Source organism: Mus caroli, unplaced genomic scaffold, assembly GCF_978045245.1.
Source record: "Mus caroli unplaced genomic scaffold, Mus_caroli_1 scaffold_8, whole genome shotgun sequence".
Classification (NCBI taxonomy): Eukaryota; Metazoa; Chordata; class Mammalia; order Rodentia; family Muridae; genus Mus; species Mus caroli.
Window position 1 is genome coordinate 1,701,626 of NW_028227263.1, and position 24,737 is coordinate 1,726,362.

General features: G+C 41.8%; 2 long non-coding RNA genes across 2 annotated transcripts; both read left to right on the plus strand.

The window, feature by feature from the left end:
* Nucleotides 1–14,091: 14,091 nt before the first annotated feature.
* LOC115031491 (uncharacterized) lies at nucleotides 14,092–16,955 on the plus strand. Its single transcript, XR_003837116.2, has 3 exons — nucleotides 14,092–14,393; nucleotides 14,490–14,507; nucleotides 16,075–16,955. It is a non-coding gene; the product is annotated as an uncharacterized LOC115031491 (long non-coding RNA).
* A 5,186-nt stretch (nucleotides 16,956–22,141) lies between these two features.
* LOC147002812 (uncharacterized) lies at nucleotides 22,142–23,352 on the plus strand. The gene is made up of 3 exons (XR_015048051.1): nucleotides 22,142–22,295; nucleotides 22,825–23,006; nucleotides 23,186–23,352. It is a non-coding gene; the product is annotated as an uncharacterized LOC147002812 (long non-coding RNA).
* The last annotated feature ends 1,385 nt before the right edge of the window (nucleotides 23,353–24,737 follow it).

A 24,737-nucleotide genomic window follows, 5' to 3' on the forward strand; every position in this document is an offset into this window, starting at 1 on the left:
GCCTATCTGTAACCCCACCCCTCAGAAAGTCCAAAGTGTCAGGATTTCCTTCAGGCAAGCCCTAGATTCAGAGAGAGACTGAGTCACAATAAATAGAATGGAAAGAAATCAAGGGTGGAAGACACCCAAAAATCAAACTCTGGCCTCTACATACACATGCATACAAATGCACAGGATCCACACATGTGCTCACACCTACACATGTACCATAAACATATACACATGAAATAAATAAATAAGAATATTTTTGAATGAAAATGAGGACATGACCACTCCTGGGTACAGTTGAGGAGAAGGTTTTTATTATAGATGTGAGGAGCCAGGACTTTGTCACAGGTCCTTGTGATGCTGTGAGAGCCTGGTGGCCAGCAGAACGCTTTAATATGTTAAATAGGCACCACAGCCATTTGTCCTGTTTTTTTTTTTTGTTTGTTTTGTTTTGTTTTGTTTTGTTTTGTTTTTTGGAACCTGACAAACATTAGGGCTGAGGATGTAGCTTCCTTTGGTGGACCTTGAGCTTAGAATCCTCCTGCCTATCTATCTCCAAGAGCTGGAAACACAGGGGTGTGCTACGACATCAGTGCTGTATGGGGCTGAGAACGGAAACCAGGGCCTCATACATGCTGGACAAGCACTCTGACTCAACCACATCTTCAGTCCCTTGATTTCATTATTTTATTTTAAAAAATATGCCCATGCTAGAAGCCATACCCAAGGCTTTGTCCATGGTAGGCAGGCAGTCTAATGCTCTGCTACATGACCAATCCCCTTTTTCAATTTCAGAAGGCAGCAGTGCCCTTTTTAAAATAAAATTAAAGCCTGGGGTGGATGTACACACCTGTAGTGAAGCTATAGAAGACCAAGGTAAAAGAATGGCTTAGCCTGGTGTGGTGTTTTGAATAAGAATGACCCCTAGAGTCTCATACATTTGAATGTTTGGTCATTGGGGTGTGGTGTTACCTGAGAGGGATTAGGAGGTGTGGCCTTGTTGGAGAAAGTGTGTCACTGAGGGGAGGGCTTTGAAGTTTCCAAGGCTCAAGCCAGGCCCAGTAGTTCTCTCTTCCTGCTGCCTGCATCTGGATGTAGAACTCTCAGCTACTTCTCTAGTGCCATGTCTGCCATACTCTGAGACTATAAACCAGTCCCAATCAAATGCTTTCTTTTATAATGAGTTGATCATGGTGTTTCTTCACAGCAATAGAGCACCGACTAAGACATCTGTGCAACTTACCAAGAACCTGTCTCCAAACCAAAACCAACTAGATGGGTGGTGGTAGCACCATGCCTTAATCACAGCATTTGGGAGACAGTGGGAGATGGATCTTTGTGAGTTTAAGGCCAGTCTGGTTTACAGATGGAGTTCTGGAATAGCTATGGTTACATAGAGAAATTCTGTCTCGAAACCCCTTCACTTCCGCCACAAAACTAAATATGGGCCTGGTGCCCAGTCTTGTAATCCTACCTATGCAGAACAAGGCAAGAGGATTGCAAGTTCAAGCCTTCCCTGAGTTATAGAATGAGTTCAAGGCCTGCCTGAATATTTAATGAGACTCTGTCTTAAAATAAAAACTACACAAAAGACCAGGCATGAAGCTCAGTGGCAGAATGTTTGTCTAGCATATATGAAGTCCTGGATCTAATTCCTGGGGGTCTGGGGTGTTGTGTCTGGCCAGCAGATCACAGCCTGGGTTTTAGCCTGGAAAGGCATTTTGGAAACTTGGAAGAGAAGAGGGGCTAGGCGGCGAGAGAAAGAAATGTAGCTAAGACAACATTCTGATCAAAGCTCAATTTTACTATTTTTAGACACTCAGTTATAAAGGAAGGGGGAGGGAACCCGATTTTCCGCCAAACAATCTCGGGGTCTAGTAGCAGGACGAACACGTGTGTGCCTCCAAGCAACAAAGCGACAGGGTCTAGCAGTAGGCGTGGCAGGACGAATGAGCAGGAAACTCCACCCTTGAGCAAGCAGGTTCAAGCAGGTGGGGGAAGGGAAACCACATCTCCTCCCATTTGTTAACAAAAAAAGAAAAAAAAGGCTGGCCTGAGGCAGAAAAATTATCTATGTTTAATAGTTTTGCCTGAGTTCTTAGGGCTAAAGAAAAAACCTGTTTCCGTGGGATTCCCTAACTTTTCTAATGGTAAACTGTATCTGGCTAAGACTGTCCTTATTATCCTAGTAAACCACTAACAGAATGCTGAGCTGTAGGCTCTGACTTTATAATGCTAATTAGTGCTGAATAGGTAACTTCTTGGTTGCATTTTAAGTAGGGCATTGGAACCCTGGCTAAAGAATAACACTGAGTTGATATTCCTCTGCAATTTTGGATGACAGGCGGGAAACAGGGAGAAGGGGTAAGACCGGCTCCTTAGTACAAGGCCAATTGGCTTTTTTATTTGGGTGTGAGGCAGTGAAAGACTTGCCCTTTCGACAGTACGGTCTCCAACCTCTCTCCCCCCTATTAATTAAGTTTAATAAGGCAACGCTTAACTGAGGTGATCAAATGATTTTTTCATCCGTAGATGAGTGGGCCTTTAACCTTGGCTTGGGTGGACATTGACCTGATTCCTCTCGTGGGTTTTGTCACGACCCACATCTGTGGCTCTTGGTATCTTTTGGGGAGGGGAGGCAGAGCCTTAGGTATTTTTGGTTTTTAGCTAGAATCAGATACTAACCTCTTTTAAATCAGGTGTATCGCACAGGGAACTCAGAAACGGTCAAGCTGGACCTTTTTCCGCAGTAATTTTCTGCGCCAAGCGGTAGCCATACTGTATTTGTATGATTACGAATCAGTATGTGCAGGTCTGAGTCTTGCGCGGTCTCTAGTGGAGACTTGTCAACCTCAGATTTAGCAAGGCCTAGACAAGAATTATGTCATTAGTAACACCACGAATTGTGGCTAAAATAGGAGCTGGAAGTCTTTTTTCTTCATCCCTGTTATTTTCCTAGCCTGAGGAACTAAGGACACCTTGCAGTAACAGCAAGGGTGAAAAGCCAGAGGCCAGCTAAGGGACTAAGCCCGTCTATCAAAATAAGAACTAATTTCTGTAAATATATGAAATTTTTACTTTTCTAGCTCTCTTGGTAAATCTAAGTTCTATCTCAGACTGAAAGCCACGTGCTGGAATGTCCTTGGAAGGAAGATAATAGTATCTACCTGTGTGCTCTTGGGGGAGGGGAAGGTACGCCTGTAGGTCCGGCTGGAGAATATAGATTGACCTGCTTGAAAAGAGAAAGAGATCTAGACAATGAGAAAGTAGCAATGTAAATTTTTTTTTGGAGAAGTCTAGGTACTTTATTTAGTTGCAAATTGTAAGGCTAAGGCTAGTCTCTGGCCTCTTGTGGGAGAGCTGGCTCAGAGAGTAGTAGGAAAACAGCTTTTTTGGGAGCTTTAGTTTTTAGCTGAATTTTGAGCAAAAGAGGAATTTTAGTCTTTAAGGTGATACTTATAAGAAGATTTGGAATGTGCATTCATCTGACTAATTAATCTCTCTGGCAGCCACCGTGCTCTATCTTTATCTCTTGAAAAAACACAAACTGAGCTCCTTTTCTAGATTAGAACTGGATTTGGACCCTTTTATTAGTTAGTCAGGGGGTCTTTTTAATTTTATCAATGGATAAGAATTAGAAGTAATTGGATGTCAATGGTGATTTGCTGTAGACTGATCTTTAATATTAGTTTGTAAATTAACAAGGCAGAAGCATAGTCTCTGGGCTGGTTTTAGAATAGGAAAAAGGGCCAGAGACTCTTTGGAAGTGGGGGATGTGCTCTGAAATTAACTTTGTTAGGTAATTTAGAATATAGGAATCTTTAATATTTGGACTGAATATTAGACCAGTCTAAGATTGAGTTAGAATGGCTGGTCACACTGAAGAAAAGTGAAAAATTATTATGACTCTATTAAATGACTAATTTTACTAAGTCTGAATATACAGTCTCTGATGTACTATTGTCATAAAGTTAAAAGGCTAGAAGCTAGTCGAAACTGGGAAAATGACAAGCAAGGATGGATCTAAAACATGAATTTAATCTTTTAGTCCTTTTAATCAATCAGGACACTGAGTTAACTTACCTGTCAGCTCGGCACACGAATTACTAATATGTTTCTGTAGCGTTCTGTGGAGAGAACCTGTTTTTTCCTTTCCTAATAAGGTAGCTGTTTTAGGATCAATCTATAAGCCAATAAGTAGATCCTTTTAAGATACTAAAAAGCATTTATTAAATTTGACATTTTAATTTCAAATTTTGAAAATAAAGGTATGTTTTAAATACTGTGTATGGAAATGCACTAAATAGTATATATGGGGATACAATTTCTTTCTTTTGTCTTTTAAGATGTTAAAGTTTAAAATTTTATAATATCTAACCTTTTGAATTAATAACTGGTTGGACAAAACATTTTACATACTTGGCTGTAAAGGGGCAGTGACTAACTGCACTTTTAATCATTTTTCTTAAGGAACGGTTGTAACTATAAAGCTTGAAAAGTTATTAAGAGTCACAAGCGTATTATTTATTTATTTATTTATTAACTAGAAATATGTATAAGCAATTGTAAATTTGAGAATTAATAGTATCTGAGGAACGAACAATTTTAAGCAATTATGAGCTCAGAGATATAGCATTGACTATTAATATACAAATTAAGGTTTGATTGTTCAGCATTTTAAAACACCATCTACAGCACACAACTAGATTATTTGTGCTGGAATAGGGGCAACTGTGTGTCTTAAGACTCTGCCCCACATGCCGGGCGTGGTGGCGCACGCCTTTAATCCCAGCACTCGGGAGGCAGAGGCAGGCGGATTTCTGAGTTCGAGGCCAGCCTGGTCTACAAAGTGAGTTCCAGGACAGCCCGGGCTATACAGAGAAACCCTGTCTCGAAAAACCAAAAAAAAAAAAAAAACAAACAAACAAAGACTCTGCCCCACAGCAGCTAATTGGGCCCACATGGGCCAACGATCGGCTGGGAGGATGAGAAAAATGACTTTACAATAATGTTTTTTCTGGCCAAAGAATTGTTTTGGGCACAACTAATTTCTAATTATCAATTAACAACAATTATAAAAGCTTTCTTTACTTTTTGTAAAACCTTTTGTAGTAAACTAAAACACTAAGTAATACAAGGATACTGTCTCTGAATTTTTTGGGTGAGAGCAAGGATTTAAGGTAAACTTTCCTTGAGAAGCATTAGTTAATAAAATATTTTCTACTTAGGAAACAATATATACTGAAAGATTAAAACGTTTGGCTTCTTGTATAGAAGCAGAAACAATAAAATTTTTTCTTATATAATGTAAAGCTATATTAGCCATACCTAGAGGCAAAATTTTCTAGTGATTACCAGTTTACTAGAAGTAAAAATCTTTGAATTTAAGCATTATTTTAAACATCTGAATAGATCTGTAACACTGTTAAAAAGAAATTTTTTTGAACACAGGGAAAAACTTTTTCAGGCATTGTTTCTAAAACGAAAGAAAGGACACAAGCCGCTCTGGGGCTGTCCAGAGCCCTGTATTGACTCAAAGGTAAAATACTTTTTAATCTGAGCATCAATCTTAAATTTGCAATCAAACTGTAAGTTGTAGTTAATGGAACAATGGCAGTTTTAACCATAATTTTTAAGTTTCTTATGCAAGGTTAGGATAATACCTACAACCTTGGAAAAGCAAAACCTAAGTTTAAAACAATTTATTATTTTTAAAATCAATATTAGAAGCATTACTATCATATTACGAAGTTTGGATGTCAATTAATACCTATGAATACCTATTAAAGCAAGCTTTAACGCTTTAATAAAGAGGCATTGCTTTAAATCTTATCTTAAATTTTACTATTTAGAATAGGAACCACATTAATCATTATCTAAACTAGAAATATCTTTAGAGACCCAGCCTCTAGGGCTGCCTTAGGCTACGTGTCGGAAGGACTCTAAACTTGAGTTATCAAATTTAACATTAACCATCTGTAGTAATGTAACAATTATTAATCTTAACCAACAACTTATGAGCTGAATGTGAAAACATGCAGAGCACATTATCAATAAAAAAGAACCAAATGAAGCAGTTAATTTTAGACTAATCAGAGAATATTAATTTTTGTAGCTACAATCATAGAATAAAAAAGCACTTTACCATTGTCAAACACATTAATCATGAACCATTTATCTGACTTTTTACTCTGAAACTAAGAGGCTGTGCACTCGCTGCTTTTTCTTTTTTTTTTAATTTTTAATATTTTTATTACATATTTTCCTCAGTTACATTTCCAATGCTATCCCAAAAGTCCCCCATAGCGCCCCCCACTTCCCTACCCACCCATTCCCATTCTTTTGGCCCTGGCATTCCCCTATATTGGGGCATATAAAGTTTGCAAGTCCAATGGGCCTCTCTTTCCAGTGATGGCCGACTAGGCCATCTTTCGATACATATGCAGCTAGAGACAAGAGTTCCGGGGTTCTGGTTAGTACATCATGTTGTTCCAACAATAGGGTTGCAGATCCCTTTAGCTCCTTGGGTACTTTCTCTAGCTTCTCCATTGGGAGCCCTGTGATACATCCAATAGCTGACTGTGAACATCCACTCCTGTGTTTGCTAGGCCCCGGCATCGTCTCACAAGAGACAGCTATATTTGGGTCCTTTCAGCAAAATCTTGCTAGTGTATGCAATGGTGTCAGCGTTTAGAAGCTGCTTATGGGATGGATCCTTGGATACGGCAGTCTCTAAATGGTCCATCCTTTCATCACAGCTACGAACTTTGTCTCTGTAACTCCTTCCCTGGGTGTTTTGTTCCCAATTCTAAGAAGGGGCACAGTGTCCACACTTTGGTCTTCATTCTTCTTGAGTTTCATGCGTTTAGCAAATTGTATCTTATATCCTGGGTATCCTAAGTTTTGGGCTAATATCCACTTATCAGTGAATAGATATTGTGTGAGTTCTTTTGTGATTGTGTTACTTCACTCAAGATGATGCCCTCCAGGTCCATCCATTTGGCTAGGAATTTCATAAATTCATTCTTTTTAATAGCTGAGTAGTACTCCATTGTGTAAATGTACCATAATTTCTGTATCCATTCCTCTGTTGAGGGACATCTGGGTTCTTTCCAGCTTCTGGCTATTATAAATAGGGCTGCTATGAACATAGTGGTGCATGTGTCCTTTTTACCGGTTGGGACATCTTCTGGATATATGCCCAGGAGAGGTATTGCTGGATCCTCCGGTAGTACTATGTCCAATTTTCTGAGGAACCACCAGACTGATTTCCAGAGTGGTTGTACAAGCTTGCAATCCCACCAACAATGGAGGAGTGTTCCTCTTTCTCCACATCCTCGCCAGCATCTGCTGTCACCTGAATTTTTGATCTTAGCCATTCTGACTGGTGTGAGATGGACTCTCAGGGTTGTTTTGATTTGCATTTCCCTGATGATTAAGGATGTTGAACATTTTTTCAGGTGCTTCTCTGCCATTCGGTATTCCTCAGGTGAGAATTCTTTGTTCAGTTCTGAGCCCCATTTTTTAATGGGGTTATTTGACTTTCTGGAGTCCACCTTCTTGAGTTCTTTATATATATTGGATATTAGTCCCTTATCTGATTTAGGATAGGTGAAGATCCTTTCCCAATCTGTTGGTGGTTTTTTTGTCTTATTGATGGTGTCTTTAGCCTTGCAGAAGCTTTGCAGTTTCATGAGGTCCCACTTGTCAATTCTCGATCTTACAGCACAAGCCATTACTGTTCTATTCAAGAATTTTTCCCCTGTGCCCATATCTTCAAGGCTTTTCCCCACTTTCTCCTCTATAAGTTTCAGTGTCTCTGGTTTTATGTGAAGTTCCTTGATCCACTTAGACTTGACCTTAGTACAAGGAGATAGGAATGGATCGATTCGCATTCTTCTACATGTTAACAACCAGTTGTGCCAGCACCATTTGTTGAAAATGCTGTCTTTCTTCCACTGGATGTTTTTAGCTCCCTTGTCGAAGATCAAGTGACCGTAGGTGTGTGGGTTCATTTCTGGGTCTTCAATTCTATTCCATTGGTCTATTTGTCTGTCACTATACCAGTACCATGCAGTTTTTATCACAATTGCTCTGTAGTAAAGCTTTAGGTCCGGCATGGTGATTCCACCACAGGTTCTTTTATCCTTGAGAAGAGTTTTTGCTATCCTAGGTTTTTTGTTATTCCAGATGAATTTGCAGATTGCACTTTCTAATTCGTTGAAGAATTGATTTGGAATTTTGATGGGGATTGCATTGAATCTGTAGATTGCTTTTGGCAAGATAGCCATTTTTACAATGTTGATCCTGCCAATCCATGAGCATGGGAGATCTTTCCATCTTCTGAGATCTTCTATAATTTCTTTCTTCAGAGACTTGAAGTTTTTATTATACAGATCTTTCACTTCCTTAGTTAGAGTCACGCCAAGATATTTTATATTATTTGTGACTATTGAGAAGGGTGTTGTTTCCCTAATTTCTTTCTCAGCCTGTTTATTCTTTGTGTAGAGAAAGGCCATTGATTTGTTTGAGTTAATTTTATATCCAGCTACTTCACCGAAGCTGTTTATCAGGCTTAGGAGTTCTCTGGTGGAATTTTTAGGGTCACTTATATATACTATCATATCATCTGCAAAAAGTGATATTTTGACTTCATCTTTTCCAATTTGTATCCCTTTGATCTCCTTTTGTTGTCGAATTGCTCTGGCTAGGACTTCAAGTACAATGTTGAATAGGTATGGAGAAAGTGGACAGCCTTGTCTAGTCCCTGATTTTAGAGGGATTGCTTCAAGCTTCTCACCATTTACTTTGATGTTGGCTACTGGTTTGCTGTAGATTGCTTTTATCATGTTTAGGTATGGGCCTTGAATTCCTGATCTTTCCAAGACTTTTATCATGAATGGGTGTTGGATCTTGTCAAATGCTTTTTCCACATCTAACGAGATGACCATGTGGTTTTTGTCTTTGAGTTTGTTTATATACTGGATTACGTTGATGGATTTCCGTATATTGAACCATCCCTGCATCCCTGGGATGAAACCTACTTGGTCAGGATGGATGATTGTTTTGATGTGTTCTTGGATTCGGTTAGCAAGAACTTTATTGAGGATTTTTGCATCAATATTCATAAGGGATATTGGTCTGAAGTTTTCTATCTTTGTTGGGTCTTTTTGTGGTTTAGGTATCAGAGTAATTGTGGCTTCATAGAATGAGTTGGGTAGAGTACCTTCTGTTTCTATTTTGTGGAATAGTTTGTGAAGAACTGGGATTAGTTCTTCTTTGAAGGTTTGATAGAACTCTGCACTAAACCCATCTGGTCCTGGGCTTTTCTATGTTGGGAGACTATTAATGACTGCTTCTATTTCTTTGGGGGATATAGGGCTGTATAGATCATTAACCTGATCTTGATTCAACTTTGGTACCTGGTATCTGTCTAGGAACTTCTCCATTTCATCCAGGTTCTCCAGTTTTGTTGAGTATAGCCTTTGGTAGAAGGATCTGATGGTGTTTTGGATGTCTTCAGGATCTGTTGTTATGTCTCCTTTTTCATTTCTGATTTTGTTAATTAGGATGCTTTCCCTGTGCCCTCTAGTGAGTCTGGCTAAGGGTTTATCTATCTTGTTGATTTTCTCAAAGAACCAGCTCCTTGATTGGTTGATTCTTTGAATAGTTTTTCTTGTTTCCACTTGGTTGATTTCGCCCCTGAGTTTGATTATTTCCTGCCGTCTACTCCTCTTGGGTGAATTTGCTTCCTTTTGTTCTAGTGCTTTTAGGTATGTTGTCAAGCTGCTAATGTGTGCTCTCTCTAGTTTCCTTTTGGAGGCACTCAGAGCTATGAGTTTTCCTCTTAGAAATGCTTTCATTGCGTCCCATAAGTTTGGGTATGTTGTGGCTTCATTTTCATTGAACTCTAAAAAGTCCTTAATTTCTTTCTTTATTCCTTCCTTGACCAAGGTATCATTGAGAAGAGTGTTGTTCAGTTTCCACGTGAAGGTTGGCTTTCTATTATTTATTTTGTTATTGAAGATCATCAGCCTTAGTCCATGGTGATCTGATAGGATGCATGGGACAATTTCAATATTTTTGATCTGTTGAGGCCTGTTTTGTGACCAATTATGTGGTCAATTTTGGAGAAGGTACCATGAGGTGCTGAAAAGAAGGTATATCCTTTTGTTTTAGGATAGAATGTTCTGTAGATATGTGTCAGATCCATTTGATTCATAATTTCTGTTAGTTTCACTGTGTCCCTGTTTAGTTTCTGTTTCCATGTTCTGTCCATTGGTGAAAGTGGTGTGTTGAAGTCTCCCACTATTATTGTATGTGGTGTAATGTGTGCTTTGAGATTTACTAAAGTTTCTTTAATGAATGTGGCTGCCTTTGTATTTGGAGCATAGATATTCAGGATTGATAGTTCCTCTTGGAGGATTTTACATTTGATGAGTATGAAGTGTCCCTCCCTGTCTTTTTTAATGACTTTGGGTTGGAAGTCAATCTTATCAGATATTAGAATGGCTACTCCAGCAAGTTTCTTCATACCATTTGCTTGGAAAATTGTTTTCCAGCCTTTCATTCTGAGGTAGTGTCTATCTTTTTCTCTGAGATGAGTTTCCTGTAAGCAGCAAAATGTTGGGTCTTCTTTGTGTAGCCAGTTTGTTAGTCTATGTCTTTTTATCGGGGAGTTGAGTCCATTGATATTAAGAGATATTAAGGAAAAGTAATTGTTGTTTCCTGTTATTTTTGTTGTTAAAGTTGGCATTCTGTTCTTGTGGCTGTCTTCTTTTAGGTTTGTTGAGGGATTACCTTCTTGTTGTTTCTAGGGCGTGGTTCCTGTCCTTGTATTGGTTTTTTTCTGTTATTATCCTTTGAAGGGCTGGATTCGTGGAGAGATAATGTGTGAATTTGGTTTTGTCGTGGAATACTTTGGTTTCTCCATCTATGTTAATTGAGAGTTTGGCTGGGTATAGTAGCCTGGGCTGGAATTTGTGTTCTTTTAGTGTCTGTATAACATCCGTCCAGGATCTTCTGGCTTTCATAGTCTCTGGTGAGAAATCTGGTGTAATTCTGATAGGCTTGCCTTTATATGTTACTTGGCCTTTTTCTCTTACTGCTTTTAGTATTCTCTCTTTATTTAGAGCATTTGTTGTTCTGATTATTATGTGTCGGGAGGTATTTCTTTTCTGGTCCAGTCTATTTGGAGTTCTGTAGGCTTCTTGTATGTTCATGGGCATCTCTTTCTTTAGATTTGGGAAGTTTTCTTCTATAATTTTGTTGAAGATGTTTGCTGGTCCTTTGAGTTGAAAATTTTCATTCTCATCCACTCCTATTATCCATAGGTTTGGTCTTCTCATTGTGTCCTGTATTTCTTGGATGTTTTGAGTTAGGATCTTTTTGTGTTTTACGTTTTCCTTGATTGTTGTGCCGATGTTCTCTATGGAATCTTCTGCACCTGAGATTCTCTCTTCCATCTCTTGTATTCTGTTGCTGATGCTCGTATCTATGGTTCCAGATTTCTTTCCTAGGGTTTCTATCTCCAGTGTTGCCTCATTTTGGGTTTTCTTTATTGTGTCTACTTCCCTTTTTAGGTCCTGTATGGTTTTATTCATTTCCATCATCTGTTTGGATGTGTTTTCCTGTTTTTCTTTAAGGACTTCTACCTGTTTGATTGTGTTATCCTGTTTTTCTTTAAGGATTTGTAACTCTTTAGCAGTGTTCTCCTGCAATTCTTTAAGGGATTTTTGTGCTTCCTCTTTAATGTTTTCTACCTGTTTACCAGTGTTCCTTTGTATTTCTTTAAGTGTGTTATTAAAGTCCTTCTTGATGTCCTCTACCATCATCAAGAGATATGCTTTTAGATCCGTGTCTAGCTTTTCCGGTGTGTTGGGGTGCCCTGGACTGGGCGAAGTGGGAGTGCTGGGTTCTGATGATGGTGAGTGGTCTTGGTTTCTGTTAGTTATTTCTGTTAGTTCTGTTAGTTAGTTAAGATTATTACGTTTACCTTTCGCCATCTGGTAATCTCTGGGGTTAGTTGTTATCGTTGTCACTGTTTAAAGATTGGAGCAGAAGCTGTGTTCCACTCACCAGCAGTCTCTAAATCCTGCGGCGGGGGTCGTGGGTAGCTGACGGTACCCCGGTGCTGGTCCAGCCGGAAGAGGCCTGTGGCCCTACTCAGACCGGTGTTCTGCTTCCCTAACTAATGCAGTCTCAGGTCCCGCGCGCAATTGGATTGGAGCAGAAGCTGTGTTCCACTCACCAGAAGTCTTAAGATCCTGTGGCGGGTGTTGTGGGTAGCTGGCGAGTGTCAGCCAACCCTGCGCCCTAGCTACCCCGGTGCTGTTCTGACCGGAAGAGGCTTGTGGCCCTACTCAGGCTGGATTTCTGCCTCCCCAACCAAAGCAGTCTCAGGTCCCGCGTGATTGGACTGGAGCAGAAGCTGTGTTCCACTCACCAGCAGTCTCAAAATCCTGTGGTGGGGGTCGTGGGTAGCTGGCGGGTGTCAGCCGACCCTGCACCCTAGCTACCCTGGTGCTGTTCTGACCGGAAGAGGTTTGTCGCCATTTTTTTTAAAAACAGGGTCTCTCACTGAATCTGGTGCTCACCAGTTTGGCCGAGAGGTTTAGGTAATGAGCTGCAGGGATCTGCCTGCCTCTGCCCTGCCATCCCAGTGTTGAGGTTACAGATGTGCACTGTGTGGGTGCTCAGGATACAAACCCAGATGCTCATGTGTGTGGCTAGTACTTTGCCAACTGAGCCATGGCTCCAACTCAAAGAACGTTTTCGTTTAAAAAAACTACAAGCAGAAACCGGGCTAGAGAGTTGGTTTTGGGATTTTAGAGCCTTTGCTCTTGCAAGGGACCTGGGTTCAATCCTAGCCCCTACATTGTGTCTCGCCACCAACTCTTAGTCCAGTTTCATGGCTTTGAACACTGTCTTCTGACCTCTTTGTGTATTAGGCACACAAATGGTGTGCATATGAACATACAGGCAAAATACTCATACACATTTAAAAAAAAAATCCTACAAGCAGCGAGCTGATAAAAGCACTTGCCCTGTGGATTTCAATCCTGAGAAGCCAGAAACCAAAGTTGAATGGAGAGAACTGAATGAAGCTGTTTGTTTTTTTAAAAATGGGGCTGGGGAACTCAGTGGATAACAGTGCTTGCTCCCCAAGCGTGAGGCCCTGAGTTCAGATCTCAGAACTCTGTGCAGTGTGCTTCCTTCTCTGGGGCTCACTGGCTATCAGCCTGGCTGCAAGTTCAGGGAGGGACTGTGCTGTCTCAAGGGAATAAGGCAGAGAGTGATAGGGAAGGACCCCCAACATCCTCCTCTGACGTCTGCACGCATATGTGTGTGCGAGAGCACACATGCACACACACACACACAAAGTATGTAATAGTGAATAATTAAAAATGGAATTTAATTAAAAAAATAAAGTAAAAATAAACACCCAAGTGTGACAGGTCTGAAACTCCATCTTGTAGGCTATTGAGGTAGGAGGACCTGTGAATTGAAGGCCAGTCTGGGCTGTATATCTAGTCCTAGACCAGTTAGGGCTACATAGCAAGATCTTGTATTAAAAAAATATGTAAGTAGGAGCTGGAGAGATGACTTATTATTTGAGAGTATTTGTTGCCGTTGCAGAGGGCGTCTAGCACCCACGTGGCAGCTCACAACCAAAAGTAATGCCTATGTTATTCCTGGTCTAAGGGATCTAGAGCCCTCTTCTGGCCTCCACAGGGACTGCAGGCACACAAGGGGTAGACAAAACACCTATACGCATACAAAGAGATATTTAACACTGAAAATAAAGTAAATAAATTATAAGCAAACGTTTTAGAAAGATACTGACCACCAAAAACAATAAATAATCACATAAAATATAATACGGTCTTATCTGAGACTAAGAAAGCCTTTAGGTTGAGTGCTGTGTGGTGTGTGGAAGAGATTGGCTTCACTGACCCTCAACTATTCATGCTGCAGCTGACAGAGCCTGGGGTCCACAGTTCCCTCTAGCCTGTTCCCTCCCCCATGTATCTGCATCCTGGGCTCTCCCTAGGCTGTGATTTCACAAGGAGCAAGGCCAGGACTCCTGAATGTTCTCAGCAGTCTGTGGGCAGCAGAGCCACCTGCTGCTATTCTGGTGAGGCACACCCATTGCTCCTTCCAAGGACCTTATCAGAAGCCAAAGGGCTGGGAGCCTAGACATGAAGCAGGAACTTCTGTGGTCTGTTACTCTAATGAAGTCTGCTCTGCCTCAGCTGTCTTCTCTCTCATTCCAGGACAGTCAGGCTCTCAATGTTTCTGCTTCTCTAAGCCCCTGGGTATTGTGGTTATCATAGCTGCTTTCATTATCATCATTGGCGCTGTCATCATTTTGATTCTCAAAATCATTTGCTATTGTAAAAGAGGTGAGTGAATGCCTGGCAGTGGTGGCACACAGACAGAGGAAGCCACTGTTCCAGTAAATCTAAACTCACTGTGTCTATCCTTTTTTCTGATTTCAGGAGAGAATATTCAGCTCTGTAAGTAGTGTGCTGGGAATTCTGGGGGGGGGGGGGCGGAGAGGTGTCAGAATCTCATATAGCCAAGGTTAGCCTCAGACTTGCTATGAAGCTAATGATCTTAATTTTTTAAAAAAAAGGTTAAGCTGGGCATGGTGGCGCACGCCTTTAATCCCAGCACTTGGGAGGCAGAGGCAGGCGAATTTCTGAGTTCGAGGCCAGCCCGGTCTACAAAGTGAGATCCAGGACAGCCAGGGCTATACAGAGAAACCCTGTCTCGAAAAACAAACAAACAAACAAACAAAACAACAACAACAACAACAAAAGGTTTATTCAAAAAGTATATTCATGAGGTCCCTCCCACCCCACTATTTGTATGTTTGTGCAGTGGCTGGATTCCTTAGCACTGGAGTTACTGAGCCACCATGTGGATGCTGAGAACTGAGTCCTTAACACTGAGCCTGACCAAGAGCTCCTGGTTCTCTTTCCTTTACCTTAAGTATTACTACACCTAGTTTCCCAGTCATTGTGAGTACAATGTCTGTAGTCTTTTCCTAGAAATTCATGATGGTGGCTCCTGACCCTCCCATTGCTGAGGGCTCAGGTCTTGTTAGGGTGGCGATACAGTTCCAGAAAGCTGGAGATGAGGCAGCCCAGGCCTCCCTACCTGAATCATGCAGTTTAATTTGTGCCATGGTGTTTGTGTTCTCTTTATGAGAGCTGAAGTCTGCTCTGAGAATAAACAGAGTAGAAATTGTAAACAGAAAATCAAAGGGAGGTGTGTTATCTTTATAAAGAGTTCCTTGAGATGTTGTAACAGATGACTGCAAAGTGGGGGTCAGCTCATCAGGGATGTAATGTCTCCTCATTCTCATGGCTAGAAATCTAAACCTAGAGCTAGTCAGTCCTTGGCTTGAGGCAGCTTAAACTAGTGTGCCATCATCTTCAGATGGCCCTCTCTCTGCCTGACCAGTCCTTGGAGTATATCCTCACCTATAAAAATCTATCCAACTAAGACCCTAACTACAGGAGACGGGTCAGGACATGGATTTATCTTTTGGAAGCCATAGATCACCCCAGGGTAGGCTTGTCCTAGGATCTCTCTGGTCAGGCCCTGATGTCACATGGTCTATCTCTCCCTGGCTGGCCCTCCAAATACACGGCATCTCATCTTCTCAACATGCCTTGTGTGGTGCTAACCACCTTGCCAGGCACTTCCCTGAATGCTGGAGGCTTCATTAGGGTAAGGAAGGGCAAGGTCAACCTCCATAAACGATTCACCCAGAGCCTCTGGCCTTCCTAGAAGAGACCAGAAGTTCTTTCCATTAGGAAGACTGAAGTCATGTTGGGCTTGGCTGCTTTCTGCCACCTGAGTAATAGACAGATAATAGGTTAGTGACAGTCTTGATCAGCCCTGTCCCAGCCTGGGTCTCCTGACCACTGGGGATTACTTGAGGACACAAAGAGCCTCTCCTACCCTGAGAAGCAGAATCACAGAACCACTGTAGCTTTCCTCCTCAACATTCAAGAGATATAAATAGACTCTTGGTTTTGTGTGTGTGTGCTCACTTTGTGTTTTATTTTCCAGCCTCCACTATGCTATGAAGCTCTGGAAAGTAAGCAGATGGCATTCCTGAAGATCACTGGATTTAAGGAAGTTAGGAAGCAATGAACACTATTGTTTCTAAACTGGAGACTGACCTTGCAGGAATGTATTTGCAAACTGTGGCAACTTAGCTGCTAAAAATTGTGTTTGCTTCACCCTCAAGCTAGAGTCAAGTGTCCTTTGATACAGGACTGAAACATTCCAAATAGCCCATCTGAATTTGGAGCTGACATTCATCCCACTGCATACCCCGTGGTCCCCCAGATATGTGATGTGCCCATCTTTCTTGTGAAGACCAGAGGGCTTCTCTCTGTATGCAGCCAGAGGGCTTCCCTCCTTGAAGCCTGCCTTGGCTGGCCTCAGAGATAGGAGGTTTTGTGCTATGAACTTGTAAGCTAAAGTCAGTTTGGGCTCATGGTGCGCAGAATGTCCTCCTAGAAGGCAAGGATGGGAGGACCCAAAAATGTTGTCCTTTGAGCCCACATCAGGATGTGGCCCAGACAAGGTGCTTTGTTATCCATAAAAACCCATAACAAAGCCCCTGGCAGGCCAGGCTGAGCAACTGTGGACTTTGCCACACCAGACACTGGGAATAGTGTCTGTGTTTTTAGGCTCTCCACCCCCCAGGCATCTAAGAACTAGCCTTAGTCTTTTTTGGGAAGGAAAGGGTTTATTTGGCTTACACTTCCATACTGTTGTTCATCACCAAGGAAGTCAGGACTGGAACTCAAGCAGGTCAGGAAGCAGGAGCTGATGCAGAGGCCATGGAGGAATGCTCTTTACTGGTTGTTTCCCCTGGCTTGCTCAGCCTGTTCTCTTATAGAACCAAGACTACCAGCCCAGAGATGGTTCCACCCACAAGGGGCCTTTCCCCCTGGATCACTAATTGAGAAAATGCCTTACAGTTGGATCTCATGGAGGCATTTCCTCAACTGAAGCTCCTTTCTCTGTGATAACTCCAGCTGTGTCAGGTTGACACAAAACTAGCCAGTACACCTAATAAAAGCTAGAGTGGAATAAAAGCAAAATTATTGATCCCTATTTAAAGTACTGTCAACTCAGGAGAAAGAAGGTCCAGACTCATTATGAAATACAAATGCTAACCTTGATCTTCCTACATTAGTGATATTGAAAGAATGGTTAAAACTTTGCCAACTAACCTAAACACCGATATTAGGAAATTTAGCAAAACCGTATCCCAGTTGAAATGGGATAGCCTTAGTCTTTATTCCTCTCAACCTACAGTGAGCAGGTGGAGGTGTGAATGGTAATTTCTCAGGAACCATTTCTACATAAGTTAATTGATTAATTTATTATATTTTTTATTTTATTTTTGTTTTTTAAGATAGGATTTCTCTATGTAGCCTTGGCTATCCTGGATCTCCCTTTGTAGGCTAAGCTGACCTGGAACTCACAGAGATCCACCTGCCTCTACCTCCTGAGTGCTGGGATTAAAGGCATACACCATCACTGTCCGGCTTAACATTTTAATGATGTAGGGAGGCATAACTTAGGCTGTTCCAACCTAAGCATTGTCTTGCCTCCCTCTGAGTCAGAACTAACATTCCTGTAGAGGGCACAAGGTTCTTGTGCTCACAGAGAAGTAGACCTGTTTTCCACCCAGACGTCTGGGAATGGATATATAACTATCTGGTGATCTGTGCTATCTGTAGACCCAGCACACACTTGAACCCAGACTATTGTCTTTGTTTATCCCAGACTCTTCCTCCATAGGCCTTTTGCCTGCCAATAGGCCTTTTCTTGAACATTGTTGCTCAATAAATCTCATCCTTATAGGAGATGTCATTTGTATATTACAAAAGCCTAGGGGACCTCTGTGCTATCTATAGGGCCAGGACACTCTTGACTGCCACAGATTTTTATATGTGTTTATCCCAGATTCTTTCTTCTTAGACCTGTATCTCCAGCACTGTTTGTGAGTCAATAGACCTCTACCTCTGTCAAACTTATCTTGTTTTGTTTGTTTGGTTGGTTTGTTTTCTTGGTGTAGCCCCAGATGTCCTGGAACTTACTCTGTAGACCAGTCTGGCCTCAAACTCAGGAATCTACCTGCCTCTGCCTCCCAAGTGCTGGGATTGAAGTTGTGCATCGCCATGCCGAGCTAACAGATCCCGTCTTTATGGAAGAGGCCATAAGTACTTTGTAAAATGTGTCAATGTCAACATGTCTTAAGCATTATTGTACATAAGTGATCGAGTTAATTATCATCAAAAAACTTCCCCCGGAAATTTGTGCTGTGCTTAAATACAGCTAAAGTAAACTGCTAAAGTAAACTCTAGAAGTTTGACCTAGCATAGGCTAAGTTGTGTTGAACTGGATTTCCTTTGGGCCTCAAGTGGATCATTAGGCTGCCAGCCTTGGTGTTTGCAGAGATCCCCAAACATCCTGACAACAGATTTAAACCAAACCAAACCAAACCAAACCAACCAACACTATAAAACTATTCACTTGATAAAACTCTATTCTCCACCAGTCCAAGTACTGTGAATGCTGTCATATACCTGAAGCCAGAGCTGAGATTATCACTGTACTGTAACGTTTAACTCTTCCTCTAGTGTGTCTGAAGAACGCCTTACTTTATAACTTTTTGCTCTGTTCTACAAAACTCCATGGAGTCATGAAATTGGGGTGCCTAAATCTATGCTTCTAGGGCCATGGTCACTGAATTTTGGGTACGGAATAAAGTATTTCTAATTCTTTTTGAAAGCTGTGTTTTTGCCTCTACTTCAGGACTAGGGATGATGTCAGGCCCCAAGACCCGCTTGTGTGCTTTGAGCTTTTTGAAATATTAATGCTACCAAGGTGGTGCTTCTGCCCAAAGTTGTACAATATCACAATATGTGCTTTGACCATTTCCTTTTTCTTTATATTATGTGATGGTTAATTCTTAATTAAAAAACATTTTACTTGATATGTATGGATGTGTTTTAGTTAGGTTTCTATTGCTGTGGCAGACACTAAGACCAAAAGCAGCCTGGGGGAAAGAGTTTGTTTCATTGTACACCTTGTAGTCCATCATGAAGTAAAGTCAGCGCAGGAATTCAAGCAGGAACCTGGAGGCTGGAACTGAAGCAGAGACCACAGAGGAAGACTTGCTCCTTATGGCTTTCTCAGACTGCTTTCTTACATACCTCAGAACCACCTGCCCAGGGGGTGACACTGCCCACAGTGGGCTGGGCCCTCCCACATCAATCATTTTTTCAACAAAATGTAGCCAGGTGTGATGGCCCAAATCTTTAATCTCCAAGTGGAAAGCAGGCAGATCTGTATGAGTTCCAGGCCATTCTGGTCTACATATAAGTCCCAGAACAGAGAATAGAGAGACCCTGTCTCAAAAAATAAAAGACCCCACAGGCTTGCCTATTGTCCTTTGGAGGCAATTTTTCAAATATGGTTGAAATATTGAGATAACTCAAGCTTTTGGCAAGTAAACAAAACAAAACAAAAAAACAACTAACCAGGACAAGGGGTTTTGCCCTGCATGTGCCTATGTACCACATCCATGCCTGGTGCCATGCAAGCCATAAGAGGGCCTTGGAAACTCTGGAGCTGGAATTATAACTGGTTATAATCTACATGGATACTAGTAATTTATCCCAGGTTCTACTGAGTCATCTCTCTAGCCCCCGAAGGTTAATTATGGTTTTCAGTACGACATGATCTAGAGTAGCCTAGGAGGTGACTACAGGCATACCTCTCAGGAAATTTCTAGATCCAGTTAATTAAGGTGTGAGTAAACTGTGAGCCCAAACACACCTTCCCTGCTTTTGTCAAGTGCTCCCCCTGTCCCCTCTCTGAGACTCGATCATACTCTGTAGATCAGGCTGGCTTTCCTCTGCTTCCTGAGTGCTCGGATTAAAAAAATATACACCATCATACCCAATAGGTCTTTTGTTTGTTTCTGTTCTGTTTTGTTTTTAGACAGGGTTTCTCTGTGTAGCCCTGGGTGTCCTGGAACTCATTCTGTAGACCAGGCTAGCCTCAAACTTGGGGATTGCCTGCCTCTACCTCCAGAGTGCTGGGATTAAAGGTGTGCACCATCAACAGACACTTTTTTTTTTTTGAGACAGAATTCCACTCTGTAACCCTAGACAAGTGCCTTTTAATAGTGTGCACCACTACATTTGGCTGTTGTTTTAATATCATATTAATGTGTGTTTGTGGGGGGGGGCATATCCACCTGAGTGCAGGTGTCCCTGTAGGCCAGAGAGGTCAGATCCCCTGTAAATTAGGGTTAAAAAGCAACTGTGCGCTGGGAACTGAACTCTGGTCCTCTGAAAGAACAGCATATGCTCTTAATTGCTGAGGCATCATTCCAGCCCCTGGGGTTGATTTTTCAGACAGGATCTCACTCTTTGCCCAGGCTGGCTATCTATGCAGTCCAAGCCTCAGACACACAGTCATTTGTGAAAGCCACCACATCAAAAGCTAACGCTTGGAGTTCCGAAGAAAGAACAGTGATATGCACAGAGAGACACATGGACTCTCTGAGTTCCTTATACATGGAAAAGAGAACCCTATCTTACAGTTCGGTATATTAAAAGGCTGAGTGAGGTTACTGGGTTACTGGGAGTGTAGGCCTTATCTAGAGCCTTAGAGGTCAAAAGTGGTCAGAGCTTCCTGTGAATATACTTCCCTAAAATGGTACAGCAAAAGGCATTTCCTTTGGGAAATCAGACTACAGTGTTTTCCGTTCGGAAGAGACTTGTGATCACCAAACAGAGATAAACTGAATCACAGATTACCTTTGAGTTTAGATTTACCTTTGTTGGAGTCCACTGAAAGACCCTCACTCACAAAGACCTGAGACAGAGATCACTGCAAACTGCAAGAGGTTTATTGACCAAATATGTTGGGGCCCCTCAGCACGCAGGCAAGAGGAGACCCCAAAGGAACAAAGAACACACTTTTTATACCTTGTAAGGGGCAGATTTAGGCAACAGAGCTAGCTGGCTTATCGTAATTGGTGTAGCAAGTGACCCTTTCAGGCATTGGTTGGTTTGCATGGGGTGACTACCTTTGGCCTAGTGCCTCACTCTGCCTGCCCTTGTTTTTTTTCTCAGCATTGTTTAGTCGGCCAGCTTCCTTATCTGGCTCTGCACTTGGCCTGCTAGTATAGTTTGGAAAGTCCCTTCAGAGGGGGAAGGGGCTGGGTGGTCTTGAATTTATTTTGGATTCTACACTCTCAATGAAAGCTTTACAGGCTGTCTGTATAGCAAATCATCCTCCTGCCTCAGCCTCCAAAGTGCTGGGATCACAGGTATGTGACCATCACCTGTAGCTCCTGCCTTACGCTTTTTACACTTATTGGTAGTGTTAGGAATGAGTTCAGGGTTGAAAAAAGACCAGCACTCCAATGAGAGCAAAACTTTTCTTCTGACTGTAGGGCACACAGAGGCAGAACAGCAAGCAAGCATACAGGGATAGAAAGTTTACTCAGTTCTTACTCTAACACAGGTGGTGATTGTGACTTTCCCCCATTATCTGGGGTTTTTTAAGGTGCACAGGTAGGGCTATAGAGTTGACTCACAGCTTGAGAAGTTGAGAGCACTTGTTGCTCTTACACAGGACCTGGGTTCAAGTCCCAGCACTAGGGGATCTGATGCCCTCTTCTGACCTCTGTTGTACTGGGCATACTCATGGTATACGTGTATATAAGCAGGCAAAACATTTGTACTGGCTAGTTTTGTGTCAACTTGACACAGCTAGAATTATCACAGAGAAAGGGGCTTCAGTTGAGGAAATGCCTCCATGAGATCCACTGTAAGGCATTTTCTCAATTAGTGATCAAGGGGGAAAGGCCCCTTGTGGGTGGGACCATCTCTGGGCTGGTAGTCTTGGTTCTATAAGCGAGCAGGCTGAGCAAGCCAGGGGAAGCAAGCCAGTAAGGAACATCCCTCCATGGCCTCTGCATCAGCTCCTGCTTCCTGACCTGTTTTGAGTTCCAGTCCTGACTTCCTTAGTGATAAACAGCAGTATGGAATTGTAAGCTGAATAAACCCTTTTCTCTCCAACTTGCTTCTTGGTCATAATGTTTGTGCAGGAATAGAAACCCTGACTAAGACAACATTCATACACATAAATCTTAATTTTTTCTTTTACAGGTGCTAAGGAAATGAAGGAAATTGGTAAGGAATCAGCAACTTAATTCACTTACATCCCAAGAATGCAACTGGGCCTAGGTATGTGAGTGTGTGGAGGGGATTAATACATTTGCATAAAGGTTCTTTTTTTTTTTTTTTTTTTACAAGATGGAGGAGATAAAAAGACTGGAACATTTTGTCCTAAACAAAAGTTTTAGGGGCTTGAGAGATGGTTTAGCAGTTAAGAGCACTAGCTGCTCTTCCAGAGGTCCTGGGTTCAATTCCCAGCAACCACATGGTGGCTCACAATCATCAGTAATGGGATCCGATGCCCTCTTCTGGTGTGTCTAAAGAGAGCAATGGTGTACTTACAGAAATAAAAATAAATAAAATCTTTAAAAAACCTGTTTGACAGAAAAGACTAGTATTTAATATTTCTTATAGTATTATACACGTAACATTCTTCCACCCAAAGTTGTATACTTTGTCAATGTGCCTTGATAATTTTAGTAATTTTTTAAGACAGAGTCTTATATAATTCCTACTGGCATCAAATTCACTTATAATTGAGGATTAGTTTTTTAAAATATTTTATTTTATTTATACGAGTAACTGTAGCTGTCTTTAGACACACCAGAAGAGAACATCAGACCCCATTATGGATGGTTGTGAGCCACCACATGGATGCTGGGAATTGAACTTAGGACTTCTGAAGGAGTAATTGGTGCTCTTAACCTCTGAGCCATCTATCCAGCCTTGGAGGATGATCTTAAGCTCCTAAGCCTCCTGTCTCAATCTCTGGAGTCACAGGTATTCACCACTATTTTCCCTGGCAAAAGTTACGAGTTCTTTTTGGTGGTGGTTGGTAGTTGTTTTTTTGTTTTGTTTTGTTTTTAATTTGTAAAAGAGAATCCCGTTCTTAGCTGATGCTATACTGGAACTATGTAGCCTAGGCTGCCCTCAAATTTGTGGTAATTCTCCTTCCTCAGTTTCCCAAGTGCAAGGATTGCAAGCATGTGCCACCATCACGCTCTCTGTTGTGGGATTCACCAGAGAAGGCTGCAAAGACATGGATTTAAGACCACAGAGAATCTTTATTAGCTGTCCAGCCACTACACTGGGTGTTCAGGATCCCAATGTAGCACTGAGCCTTTCTCAGGGTAAGCTTTTAAGCACAAAAACCATGTTTTGGGTTGACATAGTTAACAAGAAGTTAGACAGAAGCAGAAATACATTTAGAGACTTTCCCAAACTTGTATGGACTTTGACGGATTAAGTCCTTGTTTTAGTTTTGGCCAGTGTACTGTCTACATGCTGAGTTTTACAGCCTGAATGATACTTTCATCATGGAGTCATTTGTGATAAGGTCTGGGGCCCTGTTACACTCTGGGCTTTAGTTTTTAAAGTACTAGTGTTATAGGGCTGGAGAAACAGCTTTAGCAGTTGTCTTAGTCAGGGTTTCTATTCCTGGACAAACATCATGACCAAGAAGCAAGTTGGGGAGGAAAGGGTTTATTCGGCTTACACTTCCACACTGCTGTTCATCACCAAAGGAAGTCAGGACTGGAACTCAAGCAGGTCAGAAAGCAGGAGCTGATGCAGAGGCCATGGAAGGATGTTCTTTACTAGCTTGCTTCCCCTGGCTTGCTCAGCCTGCTCTCTTATAGGACCCAAGACTACCAGCCCAGAAATGGTCCCACCCACAAGGGGCCTCTCCCCTTTGATCACTAATTGAGAAAATGCCCCACAGCTGGATCTCTCATGGAGGCATTTCCCCAACTGAAGCTTATTCTGTAATAACTCCAGCTTGTGTCAAGTTGACACAAAACTAGCCAGTACAGCAGTTAAGAACCTGGCTACTCTTCCAGTGGACCTGGGTTTGGTTCCCAGTACCCATGTGGCAGCTCACAACCACCGGTGTCTCTAGTTCCAGTTGTTGGGGGTCTGTTGCCCTCTTTTGGCCTCCTCAGGCACTGAACAGATGTAAATGCCAGCAAAACATTTCTACATGTAAAATAAAAATAAATAAAATCTCAAAAACTTTAAAAAGAAAATAAAGTACTGGCAGTAAAAATACAGTATTTTTGAGAAAGTTGTAAAGTTAGCAATATATGCTCTGATCAATTTAATATATTTAATACTTTATGTATGTATATAATGGGTTTGTATATGCTTGGCCCACGGAGTGGCACTATTAGGAGTGCCTTGTTAGAATAGGTGTGTCACCGTGGGTTTGGGCTTTAACACCCTCATTCTAGCTGCCTGGAAGCCAGTCTTCTAGCGGCCTTCAGCTGAAGAGGTCTCTCACCTCCTGCCTTGATGATAATGTACTGAACCGCTGAACCTGTAAACCAACCCCAATTAAATGTTGTCCTTATAAGAGTTGCCTTGGTCATGGTGTCTCTTCACAGCAGGAGAAGCCTAACTAAGACCTACGTGATACATTACTTCTCTGCTGTCCATGAAATGAGCCAATTCAAGCCTGATTAGAGTACACATAGGCAGGTTTATTAGGAAGCTGCTCTCAGGTGAGAGTTCACT